This window comes from Phymastichus coffea, unplaced genomic scaffold (genome assembly GCF_024137745.1).
Source record: "Phymastichus coffea isolate CEN01 unplaced genomic scaffold, Cenicafe_Pcof_1.1 PCOF00014, whole genome shotgun sequence".
Classification (NCBI taxonomy): domain Eukaryota; kingdom Metazoa; phylum Arthropoda; class Insecta; order Hymenoptera; family Eulophidae; genus Phymastichus; species Phymastichus coffea.
The window spans coordinates 3313303-3331652 of record NW_026706825.1 but is presented as its reverse complement, the minus strand read 5'-3'; the positions used below and the strand labels follow the sequence as shown (position 1 = coordinate 3331652).

Genomic DNA, 18350 nt, shown 5'->3' with positions numbered 1-18350 from the left:
CGCAAAGCGGATGGTTAGCCCTTTCGACAGATCCATTAGATTGAGGTGAAAATGACGTTGTTTCAATTTTTTCGAAATGAAATCTTTTGGCAATTTGCTTTAACATTTTGCTTCTAAAGTTTTGTGCTCTGTCCGTTAGTACTATTTTTGGAGTTCCGAAAGTACAAATAAACCTTTTTATAAAAGCTTCGCTTACAGCTTCCGCTGTTTGGTCTTTTAATGCTACTAATGTGATAAATTTTGAAAGTTGGTCTTGAATTGAAAGTATGTACCGATTATTACTTTTTGTAATATCGAATGGCCCCATTATATCCATGGCAACTTTATCAAAAGTTTTGAAAGGTGTATCTGTTATAATCATTGGTTGTCGTGTAGGTTTACGTTTTAATTTGTTTTTTTGACATTCTATACACATGGAAATTCTTTTTTGTATGTCGTTCTTTAGGTTTTCCCAACAGTATTTATCTTTAATTCTATTATAAGTTCGATTCACTCCCGAATGACCTCCTAATCTCGAAGAATGATATATTTCAAAAATTTTATTTCTCTGGTCTAACTCACATATATATTCAACATGATTCATACAAACAATAGTCTTGATGTTAGTTCCTATGAAAGTATCATTTATGATTTCTTCTATTTCTGACCATTGTATGTTTCTTATGTCAATGTTTTTTGAAATACTCAGCATAGAGATCTTATTTTGTAATAGAAGTCTTTTCAAATTTTTGAACAATTCGGCTAAATCTTGTTTTACTGTTTCCGTCGCTGCGGCAGTGTTCAGGCACAAAATAAATATTTTTCGTTTACCGTAGTTTAATGTTTCCAAATTATTACTGGATAAATTTTTGTTTATTTTCAAATTTTTCTCTGCAAGTATGTTACTCGTATTTTTGTCTAGCCCTTCATGTTTTTCAGAGATTAAATGGATAATGTTATCATTACGAAGTTGTATAGAACTTTTGCTATAAATGACATGACCTCTATTATAATCATTATTAATGCTACTATTTTTTATACATTTTTTATCTATATTGTTGGATTTGTATGTATATTTCTGTTTGCTCTTTTTTTGAATGCATGCGTGATTTGTAATTTGTTCCTTTTTGTCAACATTTAATGAATTTGTCTGTACTACCTCCTCTAAGTTCTCGGTTCTTTTTCTTTGTGCTCGTGTCATAACACAAATTTTTGGTTCTACCGCAATCCGCGATAAACAGTCAGCTGGACCGTTTTCTTTGCCTGGATAATAAATTATGTCAAAGTCGTAATCAACTAGTTTTAGTCGCCATTTTTGCACTCTACTATTATTATCAGCCGACTTTAATGAATGTAAAGGTTTGTGGTCTGTTACTACCGTAAATTTATTTCCGAATAAGTATGTTCTAAATGTTTTAATAGCGAAAATTATTGCAAGAGCCTCTCTTTCATAAGTCATATAATTTTGTTCTGTTTTGTTCAAAACCCTTGAAGTGTATGCGATGGGTCTATCGTACCCTAATTCTCCCTGGGAAAGGACCGCGCCCAAACTATGATTCGACGCGTCTGTTCTAACGATGTAAGGTTTGTTAAATTGTGGATATTGTAGGATAGGTGCTTCGCATAGTAGTTTTTTTAATTTATTTAAAGCTTCCTGTTGTTCATTGTCCTAGAAAAATGTTGTGTTTTTATGTAAGAGTATAGTTAATGGTTTTGTTACTTCTGCAAAATTTGGGATAAAACGTCTATAATAATTGCATAGCCCTAAGAACTCTCTAACGTTTTTCGTAATTGTCGGTGTTGGAAAAGCTTCAACAGCTTGTACTTTTTTTTATCTGGTTTAATTCCATATTCACTGATAATATGTCCCAAAAAGGATACTTCTGTTTTGAGCCAATCGCATTTTTGAGGTTCAAGTTTTAGGTTAGCTTCTCTTAGTTTTTGAACTATTTCAGAAAAACGTTTATTGACCTCATCCACTGTTTCTCCAAAGATGATTATATCGTCAATAAAAACAAAGCATGTATTGGCGATTAAGTCCCCCAAAATTGTATTAAGAATTCTTTGAAATGTTCTAGGCGAGTTTACTAGTCCGAATGGTAAAACGAGAAATTCAAATCTTCCTAATGGATGTATGCTAAATGCTGTTTTGAAGATATCTTTCGGGTGCATTGCTACCTGATGGAAACCGGATTTTAGATCGACAACATGATAAAATTTGGCTTTCCCGAATTGATTAAATATTTCTGTTATGTTTGGAATTAGATATGGGTCAAGAACAGTTTTTTCATTCAATTTCCTGTAGTCAATTACTAATCGCCATCTAGCTTTCCCGTCTGCTAAGCTCTTTTTCTTCACTACCCATGTTGGTGCATTGAAAGCACTTTTCGATTTCCTTATTAAATTATTAGATATCAATGATTTTACTTCTTCAATAGCAATGTCCCGTAATTTGTGTGGCAAGGGAAATTGTTTGACGTAAACCGGTTTGTTGTCTGTTAAATTAATTTCATGTTGTTCTATATTACATGTACCTAATCTGTCGCCATCGGCCCAAAATACATCTTCGTTTTCCTCAATAAGTTCTTTCATTATCTTATAGTTGTTTCCGACTAAATCTCTCAAATTTATTTTTTCTAATACTTTTTCCTTGTGGCTTAATTGATTTCCTTCAATTTTTTCTTGTTCTTCTCCTAAAAAATTTATGCTCCCCCCGTATAAAATTTCATTTTCATTGACGTTGAAATCTATATTTTCCGTTAGTTCAATACTGTTTGGAAAGTTTTCTAAGTCGAAAGATAAATATTGATATGTTTGGATTTCTTCTGAAACAGTATTTTCCGAAGGGAATTCTATTTCTATATTTTCTTTTATGACCGATATAAATTGTTTATAATCGTAATTGTCTGCATAATCATCCTTTGTGTTAGTCATTTCATCAGTACTCATTGCTACATTTATATCGGTAATCATGTGCTCTATTTTGGAAGGGTCTTTCTCTAATTCAGCTTCCAAGTTCGTTATTCCCTTGGAAGAAAAAGGTATTAGTAATGAGTTTTTACAATTTTCGATCTCGCGTTCTACTTTTAAATCTTTTACAGTCATTGTTTCGTTATTTATTTTATCCGTTGTTGTTGTGCATGGAAATGTAACAGATTCGGGGTCCTCTAGTATATTTTCTCTTTCTAGTGGATGAAATTTGTTATTTTCCTCAAAGATTTTCGATTCTTCGTAGTGTTTTTCTTTTACGTTTTTTGTTTTATTTTCCTTATTAATGACATGTAAAATTTTACTTAAAAATCCCTTTTGTTCTTCTGTTATCCTTGATTCCTCTTTCTTTTTGTTTTCGGTAAGAACGATTGAGTTCATTTGAGTTAACGGTATTGATATAAGTTTAATTTTCCTACTATTTATTTCCAAATAACCTTCATCTAATCTTAACTTATTTTCTTTCAGAACAGGTATGCCAAGAATGCCATCATAAGGGATTGAAAATTCTCTTGGTACAATATGAAAATCAATTAACAACCCATTAATTGTTATTTTTATCAAACCTAATGTTTGAATTGTTTTATCAGTAATACCGGATAATGAAATTTTTTCTGAGTCCAAAATAGCGTTTGATGGTATACAATCGCTTTTTATGATATTGATTTGAGCTCCACTATCTATAAGTAAATTAAAATTAACACCCGAAAACGGATTCGGTACCTGTATGTATTGTAACAAATTTTTTAACTTTAGGAAATACATTGGCATTTTAGTTTCAATGATACTTGTAAGTTCTATATTGCCATTACATTCATTATAGAGTTTATTTTGTTTGTCATTTCGGAGGCATACTTTATTATTTTTTTCCGTTTTGGTTTGCGACTCATATTGTCTTGTTAAATTTAATGCGTGAGTTTCATTTTGGTCATCAATGTCCATTTTTCGTGTTGTCGTTATTTCGTCTCTTAATTCTGCAGCGAGTGACTTTTTATTTATTTCCTCCGTGCACTCATGTTCGGAAGAATCTATTCGTTTCCCTGATTATTACGTCTGAAACAAGTCGACTTTGTATGATCGGTACGTTTACAAATTGTACAAAATTTTTCTTGGTTATTTTCTAGTGATTTTATAATTGGACATAATTCGACTTTATGACCTGATTCCTTGCAATAAGTACAAATACTAGTGGTTTTTGCGTTTCTTTCTAAAGCTCTCAATTTCAAACAATTGTCAATTACATGATTATTCATGTGGCAATAATCACACTTAGTGTCATTATTTCTTTTCCCAAAATTATTGAATCATGAAGGTCCGTTATCGTGATTAAAATTTCCATTTCTGCGTTTATTGTCACTAGAATTTGTATTTGAACTGATTTTATTATCGTTACTTCTATTGTTCTTACTATAGCTAACCAGGATTCTTGCCAATTCACAATTATTTGCTTCATGATCTTTTTCTTTACAGATTGTACATATTGCAAATCTACATTCTTTCGTTTCGTCCGCGTTTGGGCAATATTTTACTGAGTGACCGATTTCATTGCAACGCCTGCATGTCACATTCGGGCAATTGCGTATTGTATGGTCGCTGCTGTCGCAAACAGCGCAAAAGTTCGTTGATTTGAAAGATTTTGAACAGTTGTGCGGGGCGTGTCCGCTTTCCTTACATTTCCAACATACTTCAGATTCTATAATAAATGGGCATTGTGTAACCGTATGACCCATCACCTGACAATATTGACAATGATTTCCTTTAATTCTGTTAAATTTGCAACCGTCTATAGAATGCCCCTGAGCATTACAGAATTTACATATCAATTCGATCTTTTTATTTACAATTTTACAATTGTTTGACAGGTGATCTTAGTTCTTACAATATACACAAGCTCCTTTGTAACAAAATAAAGCTTCATGGTTATAGTCCTGACAAATTTGACAATTATATATGTGAGTAACATTTGTTGAAGCAGTAACCGAGTCTACATTACTATGAAAGGGACTAGCGATATCACCCCTCAATAATCTTTGTTTTTTTAAATTTGTTTCAATTTCAATAGCGTCTTGTAAAGCAGTGCCCAAATTAATGTGATTTCCTAATTCCAGACGAATGTCTTGTTGTAAACCTTGTTTAAAAATTTTTAACGCGTCAGCATTTAATACTGTTTCATACGTTTTGAAATCTTCGTCAGTTACATCTGCTTCTAACTTTTTCATTTCTTTAATTTGCAAAACTATTTCCTGTAAACGGTTTGCGTATGCTAAGACAGGTTCATTTGGTTTTTGGATTTCCGTAAATTTCCCATATAAACTATGAATATTGTCAAAGGAGGGAAATAGCTGCCTTATCACTTTGATATAATCATTTATCTTATCTATTTTGATGTTTACTAATGCTTTATAAACTTCTCCGCCCAATTTAATTTTCAGAATTGATATTAAACTTGGTTCATCTAACTCAGAAACAATTGTTTTTACGTGTTTCAATTTTTCAATATATTCATTAGTTGTCATATTTTTTCCATCGAACTTTGGAACTAAATCTGCAACGTATTTAAGTGGTAAACGTAACGGTTGCGTCATTTTGTTGCCTGTTTCTATACCGTCGTTATCGACTTGTTCAAAGTTATTTGTTTGGATAATTGGATTATAGAGTGCTACTTGTCTGGTCGTTCCATTCGTATTTATTGTACGTTTCACGTCTTTGCAAATACTCTCTTCGTTACAAATACCACCAATGTCTGTGTATTCGTTATTATTAAATAAAAATTCGTAGTTCTGATCAAGAGTAAAGTCCAAATCTAATAATGAATTTGAGTGTTCAAAATTTTGTGTTAATCGTTTAAGTGGATTTTCTACAGAGTTGTTTACGTCCAATGTATTAAATACTTGCACTTCTTGTACTGTGTTTTTGTTAGGTGTTACTATATTATTTAATGCTTTTTCCGTATTTTCCCTACTAATTCCTTTAGGAGGAGAGTGTACCAATTTCCTTGATCGTTTGAAAGGATTTATAACGGATGTGCTCGGTTGCACTATATTACTTTCCAACTCTGGTTTATTTTTTACCTGAAGCCGCATCAGTCGTTTTGCTTCAATAGGGCTAGAGAGGTTTTTGTTACTCATTAAAATGTGATTTCATTTAGAATGTTATTTTATATAAAACAAACACCCATTTAGTACCGGAACCAATTTGTTATGTCGCGACTACGTAGCCGTGACGTGTAGTTTTAGAATATGTATGATCATTCATTTATTAGTAATTATTATTAGACAGGAACTTACCTGGGTTATTATTTCGAGTTAAGTTGGCTGTTTAGCTCTATCTTGATAAAGTATATATGAGGTCGGTCGGTAATGATGCACGAACACTCGATTCAAGTAATTATTTATTTATTCAAAGACAGAAATGGTTTCTCAAAAATAACAATAGGTGAATTATACGTTATTCGGCTGTCGCGCGTCGCGAATCAGCCCGTAAGAACTTTAACAAATTTTAATGTTATTGAGTAGTCGCGCGTCGCGAATCAACTGCCGAAAAGTCGAGTCTTCTGTTTTTATATTGACTCTTTGGCCCATATTAATGTGTTGAGTAATCAAAAAATCAAAATGTCGGGCGCCCCAAATTTTCGGATTACTCATCTTTTAATTTCGCTGAGTTTGTATTTTGTAAAAAATGCCGTTCGTCGTTTATACATTATTTCGTTTTTTAATTGATTGCTGATGAAATCAAAATGAAGAAATAGTTACGTCTCGGGACGTAACAATCCTAACGTTGAAATAGGCATCTCCTCATTTTGTACTTTTCGACCAAAAGATTGTGTTTCGATTAACAATAAAAAAAAATTTCTTAATACTTGAGTATTTATACATCATCAAAATGTAAACCTGATGTTGAACGACGCAAAATTAAAAATAAAAGGTAGGAAACGGTTCAGTTGAAAATACTCGAAATTTTTTAATAATCATTATGCGACAACGTAACCGAAGCATGTAAATTTAATGCATGTTGAATGTATCCAGAACTTAAACATTTTGATAATTCTGATTTTTGATGAAAGTATTCGTATATGTAAAGCATGTTTCAAAGCAAAGATGAATAAATTACCATTTCTTAAAGTTAGATTTAGAGAGAATAGACAGCTTAACAGAATATATACATCCTGATGTAATGGGTAAAAGTCTGTAACTTACCACAATCAATATAGATTTATAGCTATTTGTAGATAGTTTTTCTCGATACGCGGGTGTATATCTTTTGAAGAATAAAACAGAAGTACCAAATTGTTTGAGAGAGTTTGTAGTTTCAGCTAGAAATTTGATAGGTAAAAATGTTAGAACTGGTTATATATGTTGCAATAAAGACACAGAATTTACTAATAAATCATTGTTTGAAGTAGACATCAGTTGAATCCAACTGTTAATGAATGGAAGATGTTAAATAGGATTTTTAAATATTTAATTCACACAATGAATTTGTCCTTAACTTATAGAAGTAAAGGAGATAGAATTGATGGGTATTCAGACTCAAGTTTACTAGATTGCAAAGGGTCCATTACTACTTGTGGATACTTAATTAAATTATTCGGAAATGTAATAGCATGGAAAACTCAAAAGTAACATTGCGTTTTACTTTCGAATTACCAAGCTAAGTACATAGCGATGAGCGAACTTTGCAAGGAAACGATTGCATTGAGTTTTTCACTTGAGAGACTAGTTGACAAAAATCTTTATTCTATGACGCTGAGATGCGATAATAGTACTGCCATAGCATGTACAAAAATACAAGAAAGCGTAGGGTTAAGACACTTGACAGAATTGAGATTTCACTATGTAAGAGTGCGAAAAAAGGGGAAGAATAATTGTTAAGGAAGAATATTTTTGATAAGCCCTTACCATTGATACTACATAAAGAGCTGAAAAATAAAATATTTAATATCAACTGTTACTTTGCAGACTAGACAGATCCTGACTCAAATCCAAACGGATCATATTAATCCTATGACGATGGAATGATTTATGATTCAGAAAATGGGATATTCTGGTACAAAGATGAATCTGGAGATGATTACTACTGAAATGTTGAATAAGAAGAGTGGATTCTGTACAGTAATGTATAAATGTAAATATTTATAAGTCAAGTCTTACAAGGGAATGTTTCCAACCCTACGCCTCCGATTTTGCTACAATTTGTATATGTTATAGATAATTAAAAAATAAATAATAAATGTTCTTTTATCGGCAGAAAAAGCTTTCTAAAGGATGAAAGCCACCCTCGGAAACCACCCCTCAGAGCAGTTTTCTATCAATATTTTTGGTTTCAATTAATATTTTTGAATGAAACAAAATAAAAGTCAGTTGCTTTCTCATAAACAAATTTTTTCCATTTTGTTTCACTGAAAAAAATTAATTGAAACTAAAAATATTGATAAAAAACTGCTCTGAGAGGTGATTTTCAAAGGTGGCTTTCACTTCTTAGAAAGCTTTTTCCGCCGATAAAATAAAACACGTATCGCGTGCGTGTCTGACTGCAGAGCTAAAAAGAGGTGTATCACGACTTTAATAAATTGATCGCCCTATTTCTTTGTGTAATTCTTTACTTCACCTTGTTCACACCATCCTTTTGTCAACTTTGTTCAACAATTAAAAGTACTGTTTATGGATTTATTTGGAATACATGACTATTTTGCAATCGGCCAGAACGAATTTGTAAAATGTCGTAAAGTAAGTTTAAAAGATAATAAATTTATGGCAAATCTCGACTTTACAGCAAACTACGTGACTAAATTCCAAGGAACGATCCAGGTAATCTATTATTACAACGATCAAATAACTATCCGTCTTCATTCTTTTAAACAATAAATGGCGAAATTAAAAAGAATAATTTAATATTATTTTGGAATACCTAAAGCATGGTAAAAATAGCTTTGTTTTTAAAAAAAGCTGTAGAATATTTAAATAAAAAATACAAAAATACTGTAGAAAAAATATACATGTTAGATAGAGCAGTGAGCTAATACAACAATTGATTTACTTTTATTAATTTAATAAAAGTAAATACTTTTATTAATTTAATAAAAGTAAATACTTTTATTAATTTAATAAAAGTAAATTAGTGGCATTTTTTCCCAAGATGTTATGGCAAAAGTCCTTACCATGGAATCGAAGGAGTGAAAAGGCTTGATCGAAATACTAGTACGAAAGGTAAGATTGTAAGTAATGCGTTGAAGTTATATAAGCGGGTACTGCAATGATGTCTAGAACTAGTTTTATATACTGTAGTAATAAACATCATAAGGCAATTTAAATAGATTTAAAATATAGATTCGAAGAAGTTGAAACAGTATCGAATACACAGCCGATTTTCGCCTTCATTCCCCTAAGTGATGCAGATCAATTAAGATTTCAGTCTTCTGATATGAAATAAGGATAGTTTGTTACTAATTAAAAATAAATGGATATGAATATTAATAATCATTATTATTAATATGTTATTAATTTTAGTTTATATTAAATAGTAAATATTTTTAATACATAATTTTAAAAACGTTGGTCTTAAATACGATTAAACACAGAAAGAAAGCATTATTATAGTTTAATTGTCGTATTTTTTATGTAAAAATGGCATATTTTCATAAAATATAAAGCATAATTTGTAGCAGCAACAAGCATAATTTGTATTACATATAAATAACTCAAATACCGCTACATCTTACATTACAGAGGTAGCGCTCGCGTTCAGACGGACGGCAGAGCGCCTTTCAAGGAGGCTCCAGCACAAAACTGAAGCAGACGTCGTACACATCCGGCGTCTGAAGGGAAGCCATGTTTGTCTCGCTGACAAAGTTAAGCGCGCGTTTTTTGAATGATTTGAAATTTTATAATAGAATTTATTGAATAAAATTAATTGGATGTAAATACTAATAAATGTATTTAAGCTCTATTTATTTTTTTAATTAAATTATTTATTTATAACTATTATTTTTAGTTTTATGTTTGAATATGTCTTTATATAGTAAATCAAACACATAAAACTGTACAATATCATGTCAACATAACCATGTAGATTATGTACGCCCAATTTCGGTATACACTTGTCACCCAGATCTAGTTAGACTGTAGCTATTCACTCATTGGCTCATTAAAAAAAAAGGAAATTTGACGACTATTTATTTTGATGATGAAAAAAAAGTGTTACTTGAAATCGCGTTATTTTGCAGTACTACTGCATTAAAAACAATGAAAGATTTATCAGTATAAATTTATATGACAGTATACATATTAATTTTTTCGTTGATTTTGACTTTAGTAAGAGTTGCTGGAGCCCTCTTAATCGGTGTGACGTGTTCCCTTATGTACTACAATTTTATAACTGATTTTTATAGAAAAGAAACACTCCCCCCACCCCACACATATACACACACGCACACACTCACTCACTCGCACGCACGAGCGAAATAGTTTTTATTTGATTATTTCTACACTATTCCGACATACCTGTTGTAAACTTATGAGTCTGAAGTTTGTAACGATATTCAATAACAAAAAATCCAAAAAAAAATGAAAACGATTAATTATTCATTTTTATTGTTTCTAATAGTATAGCGATGTATATGAAGGTAATATATTAGAAGTACAAGATTAAAACTACCCTTAAGATATTTTTACGCGATAGATAACAAGAGCATGAGATAAAATGAGATTGTACTTTTTATTAGCAAAACAATATACAGTCGACGGAGACAATTGTTGTACATATTGGTAATATCTATTTGCGTGCCCAATTTCCTTGGTCACACTTCTAAGAACCACCGCTACAGTCCTTCGAAATCGCCCTTCACAACTGAACTCAAAGTTATTATTGCAGCATTTTTTACAACATAACATCTTATACAAAAGGTAGTTTTTTTTTAATATATATTGGTAATATCTATTTACGTATTAAGTTTCGTTCTTTGCACTTCTAAGAACCACCCCTTCAGTCCTTCGAAATTACCGTTCACAGCTAAAGTCAAAGTTATTATTGCAGCATTTTATAACATAATATTAACATTTTATTAACATAATATTTTGTGCGAAAGGTGGTTTTTTAAATTAAAATTGGTAATATATATTTACGTGCAAGGTTTTTCTGCCGCACTCCACCACCCCTGCAGTCCTTTTAAATGGCCATTCACATCTAAACTCATAGTTATTATTGCAGTATAAATATTGAAAGTCGCTGAGTATGGCCTTTTCAAAAGGCTGTAGGGGAGATTCTTCGGAAGTGTGACATACAAGACTTAACACCCAAATAGACGCTTCGAATGCCTATAAGAAAAACAACCTTTCTTTGAAAAAAATTATGTTAATAAAAAATGCTGCAATAATAACTTTGAGTTTAGCTGGGAACTGCCATTGGAAAGGGTTGTAGGTATGGTTTTTAGGTAGTGCGACAAACGAAACTTTGCACGTAAATAGATATTATCAATATGTACAAACAGCGTCTTCGTTGATTGCATATTTTTTGGTTAATAAAAAGTACAATCAGTTTTATCTCGTGTCTTTAGAGCAGTCTGGCATGTAAAAATATCCTAAGGTTAGTTTTAAAGCTATGTCTTATATGTACCATCTATTACCTTCATATATATCCCTATATTAACCATTAGAAATAATAAAAATAAGTAATTAGTTTTTTTTTTAATTTTTCGTTATCGAATAACGTTACCAACTTCAGACTCATGCAGACTTTTATAAATAATGAATAACATGTGTACCAATTTCCAAACCAAAATATTAATTAATTTTTAAGTTATTACCTTCGTTATTTTTTAAGATATGGAAAGTAATGTTTTTTAAATACCCGGCAAGAGATTCAACTCAATTTTGCATTAAATAAAATCGATTTGTTTCCTATTCCACGATTGGAATTTAAAATTTCTACTCTATTCTATACTTTGAACGTTTTATATAGAAAAACGTATTAACATTTTCTGACATCTAATAAAATAAACTACAGTATGTGATGATGCAAAGCACTACGCAAATGGTCAGTGCAATGAGAGCCTCCACCACTTCATCGTCACCCACTTGGCTTATACTATCTACGATAAGGTAGAACATACATACAACTGTAAGGCATTGTTATCTTCAGAGATATATCCGACAGATAAGATCTTTAATTTTCAGTACATTAATTTAAAAGGATGCGCCTTTGTTAAGCTTCTCATTGACACAGATGTACTTAGTTTGAAAAATTAAATGTAATATAAGTAACAGAATTTAGTGTAATGTAATATTTAATTAAATACTAAATCGATCGCAGATATTTTAGTATATAATTTATAAAAATGACATTATTTGCATGATATGTTAATACTTTAAAATAAATCACGTTCGAAAAAGTCTTATAAATGTTAAGTACACTTCACCAGCAACTGTATAATTGTATGCAAACCGAACAGAGAGGGCCAAGTTTGGATGCTGGAAAATGTTTACATTGTTTTCTATGTAAGGAAATCGATGGATGCCTAGCAGGATATAATCAGAATAGATATTTCGAAACTGCATGTGGTAATTTATGTATGACATTGTAAAGTAGTATTTGAAATTTTGATGTTCATAAACAAATGTGATTACTTTACAACCAGAAAAGATCAAACTATTTTTTTTTGGTTCATACAAATTGAAATCAAAAAAAAAACAACTATTTTTTTGTGTTCAATTTGCATGAGATTAAAATTTTCTATATGTAAATTATTGATAAGATCTATTAATTTTCTAAATTAGAGTTGAAAGTGCCTAAAACAGTAGTTTTTCAACTTTCTTCATTATTTATGTAAATGCTGAAGTCCTGGTATAAATTGAGTATATCAATTTTAAACTATAGTTTTATTAGAAATTTCGTGTTCTACAACTTTGTTTCTGTGATATTTTATGAGAAAAATTATATTATGCATTAATAAAGCGACCTATTTTTGTACTTTTTAGCAATAAAAATATTTATTACCCAAAATTCTTAAGGAAATTAAAGCTAATAAAGTCAGTATTATTATTAAATTTTTGAATGATTTCAAAAATAAGATAGTATGTTGCATTTACATCCATGTTTCAAGACTTTCTTGGTTCATTTACTAAACTACAAAGATAAGGAAAGACAATACTTATTGCAGCTGGCATGAATAGCTTGTGTATAGATGCATGAACAATAACTTTCAGAATTCATGAATTATTTAGTTCTATATAATATACTTGACAGTCAATTTTTATATGTTGATTTTATCAATTATTCATGTATTATAAAAACTTGAAGAATATATTTTACAAAAATTCTTCTACTACTAAATAAATAAAAGTAAACATACCTATACTTATGTACAATGGATTTATATACAATAGGACATAGATATTATACAGGTAGGAATAATCTGGGATTAAGAACTTCAAATAAATAACAAATTGAAAATAGAAAGTAGGAAAAGTTTATAGAAAAAAAGGTTTTCTTTTTTCTTTGTTCTACAATAATCAAGAACAGTGTCGAAGAAAACATAATGTAAGACAAGAACATTCACATAAATTTATAGAAAAAAGTTTAAATGACAAGTAATTGAAATAAATGAAAAAATAAATGATAAGTAGAAAGCAAAAGTAAAATTAATTTATAGAATGCTAAAATAATTAATTTAAAAAGTAAGAAAATAAGAATAGAAACAAGGAAAAAAAAACTCAACATGATAATAAAAGAATAAGTTGTAACAAGATGAGATAGAAATCGGCATATTTATTAAAGCAAATATAAACAGAGAGACACAGGAACATAAAAAAACATGCTCAGTGGAAAATATCGATAATATATTTAATTAGAAAATGATAAATGTGCATCATTGGATCAATGATTGAAAAACATAATTATATTTCTCGGAAAATTGTATTAAAATATATTTAAGTATATCCACAGTATAAATGTAAAATAATTTACTTATTTATTCAGTTAAATTGATTTATTAATGCTGATTCAATTAATTTAGTTGTTAATACTAATAAATTATATTAAGGTTTAAAATTGATTAATTGGCATAAATTTTAAGATATCACCAATGAATATGCAACTTACATTTGAATAAAATATCAAATTTAATTTTAATACATCTATTAAAAATAATATTCTACTAAGAGCTAGTACAATTCTCGTTTATATAGTCTGATAAATTTAAAAACATATTTGGTTACTTTTCAGAAACTTTAATATGGACGAAAAGTATGTAATGTAGGTTTTTCTAAAGTGAAATAGCTAGTATAGCTGAGTACGTCATATTTTTGCACAATTCTTTTGTAATTTTTTACATGGATGCAAGAGCCGCCTTAAAAAAAACTTTTTGTAACTACTGCAAATCTTACAAAATCCTATTCCAGACTCTTTGAGGGCACACTTATAATGAAACCATGACTGCTAAGTAGAAAACAAGTTAAATATCAATGGATTGATCTAAATAAATTGCGCCCAGTCGATTTGGCATAACAGTGCAAAAGGACAGAGGATATTATTGAAATAATCAATGAGAAAATCTCAGGACAATATAAAAATATTTCAAAGTCAATGAGCTAGAAAAATAAAATTATGAAAATAAATAAGTTTCATGTACCTTAATTTTGTAGTGATGCTGTTTGTGGTGTTCTATTATTTTGGTGAGAGTTAGCAACTAGCAGTTGCAGGTAAATACTTTTCGAAGAAAGTAACGATAGACGTGAATCGATAAATAGATGAGTGTGACAGATTGACAAAAAAATTAAAAACGAGAAAAATACAGAAATAACAAAAGGAACGACTTAATTCTTGATTAGACAGCTTGGTGGAATTGCTCCGCCACGAGCGCCATTTTAGTAATGCTTCTCTTTCAGTGGAGTAGCGTGCGCACGAGCAGCACCTACACCGTTCAATCGACATCCAACTATCGTTGCCTTTTTCTTTTTCTTACACGCGCGCACTAGAATCAAACATAGAATCTCTAAAGGCTGATGGTTTGAATGCACTGCACGATAGACAATAATAGAAAAAGCTAGAAGATAGAATCATAAAATAGAATAGGAAAAATAATATAGTCCTACTACTTATTTTCCGATCATTAATTTTATCATCTTGCACCATTGAACCAAAAATCACTTATAGCACTATTCCACCATCGAAAATTCACATCATACCACCACTATTACGTTGGTAAGGATGAACACAAGATAATGGCTGTATAACACGGTGACGCACCCTAAGTTCGCGAGAAAACTGTCCAAAATACAGCAGTAAAGCTTGTTTAAAGTCAAAGTGTCGCGCGTTACCACATCACTCGCCCCGTCTCAACTAAGTTCATAAACCAACTGGAGTAAATGTACCGCCACAGCCGTTGTCAGAACGCCATCACAGCCTCTGCTCTCTTTGCCTGTCTCACTCCCCACCTCGCCCCCTCTTCTTCTAATTTTCCTTTCTCTGTCCCTTCTAATTCTCTCTTCTCTCTCTCTCTCTCCCTCCCGCCCTCTCTATCATACACTCTACCCCTCCCTACCTCTCACCCGCCCTACCTCACAACTCAAAGCTCTCCCTTCCCGACACTGCACTTCTTGGCGTAGCATCGACAGTACCCACTCGCACTGTGCCGGCTTGTTTTCTCTTTTCCTTCGTATATCGTACCGCTATTCAACCGTCTGCGCCTGTTTTACGCTTTCCCTTTACAACATGAGTGATCTATCTATACCTAATTTTCACATGCTGAAAAAATTTAGCAATAAGTCTTTATGATTGTTGGTTGTGTATAGATACTAACTGAAATAATTTTCCATGCCAGTCTATAATCTATAAAAGTTACTATAAGAAATTAGCTGATTTTTCTCTAACGATATTTTAGAGAAAATGTGTAAAAATCCTGTTAAAATAAGGACATTCAATCAGATTGGAAATTTCATCCGCTTTGAGTCTATTTCTCAATACTACAAATGACAACTCAAATTCCTTAAAGTGGAATCAATCTGAATCTCCTTTAACATATTTCTATCTTGAAATTAATTATTATAATATGTCAAATTAATTGGATTGAGATTAATTTTATTGTAATGAATTTCAATTGTCATTTGTAGGATTCAGAAATAGACTCAATGCAGATTAGATGTTCATACCGGTTGAATGTCGTTATTTTTGCAGGGAAAAGCTGATTCTGTTTGACATGTTCAAAATTATATAATTTGAGATAAAGCTACTCAATAATTAGTACTTTCAAAGCCACGGAAGAACTAAATTCTAATGTCTACTATATTATTAAACTAACTAAAAATATGACTAAAATTCTTATTTAGTTGTCATTATATTTCGAAACCATCGGACAACGAATGTTATTACAAAAGCAAAAATGACAAATCAGGAGATCTTATTTTTATAGGTCATTTTCCAATCTAATGTATATTTATTTAATTTCAAGTTAAACAAAGAACAATAAGGTACTATTCAAATTTTTTAAATTAATTATATGAGTTCATAGTTATTTTTATTATTATTAATATGTATACCACGAGCAAATTGTTCCAATATTTAAAATAAGTATTATTACATCCAAAATAATATAATTATTTACTTGGAATGTAAATAAGCAATTTCAATGGAATGTATAAAAACTTTCCTTTTGTACATAATTAACGTAACGTCCGAATCATTGATTTCAGCAAGCATAAGTGTCAAGTGTAAAATGTACTTACAAATTCGCACGAGTATAAACTTTGCACCTTAATTTCATTCCATTCTACTTATACTAAATTGTCTATGATCCAAGTTAACATGTAAATTTTTCGACATTTTCGAGACTGTTACAAATAATAGTATTTCATAGCATGTTCACTATAATTTATTCAAATACGTTTGTGTTAGTAAAAAGCGTGCCTAATTTCATAAAGCAAAATAAAATATTTTTCATAATCTCAAAAACACTTGAAAAAAATGATATTAAAAAAGTTTAAGCTGAAAATTGTTTAAAGTTGACGCGGACAATACAATTACATTTATAGACATTCTGCTTATAAAATTGCTAAAAAATAATTTATTTACATTTTTTACGAATAGCATAATATTTTTTGACTGCAAAATATCTTTTATTATATATTTTTTATTAACAATTTATTTCAATTGTCTCAAAACTGCACTTGTTTTAATTTCTTGATATAATAACTTATTTTTTAATTATCGTATCGAGACGAGCTTGAAGGAATTAGATTCTTGAATAAATTTTACATCGAGATCAATATTTTTCGAAACTTTACTCTTAAAAAACAATATGTTGCAATGTTTTCAAAATATTAAAAATTTTCAAATAACTGTATTTTGTAAAGTTTGTTAACAATTGCGTTGCAATTTTATACATTCGCTACCTCATTGGGAGATGTTTAATATAAATATAGCCAAACCTGTTTAATTTATTTATAAGTTAGAGCGTCGGCAAGTTTCATCTTTGACGACGTACTCTTCTGAAAATACTAAGTAAAAATTTGAGTATAACTCACACATGAAATGGCATAAGATCTTACTTACATTCCTAAGTAAATTCATGCAATAGCATATTTTGCGTAAGTTCATAATCAAGTTCTTAGTTACATTCTTTTGTAAGAACTTGATTGATATGCTAATTGAGTAGCTAATCAGGTTAGTTATTATATACAAGGGTAAGTTAATAAGTCTTTAGAAAATTCAAGAGATGGCTCGCAAAGCATCACAACTTATGTTGAAACAGCAAGCGGCACTTCTAAATACTGTACTGTCAATGGTGTGCTTTCAGATCCATCAAGTGGTTCAGTTTTTATCGTTGTTCAAAGAAAACAACTTTTGCTTATTGTTAACAATGGAAAAAGTGAATTTTGATAAAATATTTCTATTTCAAAGACCTTACACCGAAAGAAATTAAAGCCTAGTTAGATGCAGTTCACGGTGTATCTGCCCCTGTGTTTGCAACTGTTTAAAATTAGATAAACAAATTTAAATATGGTCGTGCATCGACTATAGATGAAAATCATTCAGTGTGTCCTGTAGATGTGAGTACCCCGGAAATGATCGATAAAATCCATTACATGGTGTTAAATGACCAAAGAATAAAATTACGCGAAATAGTTGAGGTTTTAAACAGGGGCTTCAAAATGTACAACAAAAATTGCGGTAAGATATGTACCGCATTTGCTCTTAGCCTAGAACAGACGCAGTCATGTGGTGGCCGCTGAGGCATTTACCGGAATTCGAACGACTTTCTGCTTGAATTCATAACTTTAGATGAAACTGGATACACCACTACACTCCCGAGACAAAGAAACAGTCAAAACAGTGGATTGTAAAAGATCAAGTAGCTCCAAAGAAGACAAAGACAACAATAAAGTCGGTCGACA

At 30.6% G+C, this 18350-nt stretch overlaps 1 protein-coding gene across 7 annotated transcripts in view; it reads right to left on the bottom strand.

Annotated features, from left to right (window-relative positions):
* Nucleotides 1-15374, bottom strand: part of LOC131674343 (ephrin type-B receptor 1-B) — an 819189-nt gene extending 803815 nt beyond the window's left edge. For 5 of the 7 annotated variants that reach the window (XM_058953013.1, XM_058952996.1, XM_058952988.1 and 2 more), the window contains exon 1: nucleotides 14591-15374. The gene's annotated coding sequence lies outside the window, so the exon portion shown is untranslated. Of the gene's footprint in view, nucleotides 1-7163; nucleotides 7280-14590 lie in introns of all 7 variants that reach the window. The other 2 variants (XM_058952971.1, XM_058952964.1) reach the window with 2 other exon arrangements.
* Between the last annotated feature and the right edge of the window lie 2976 nt (nucleotides 15375-18350).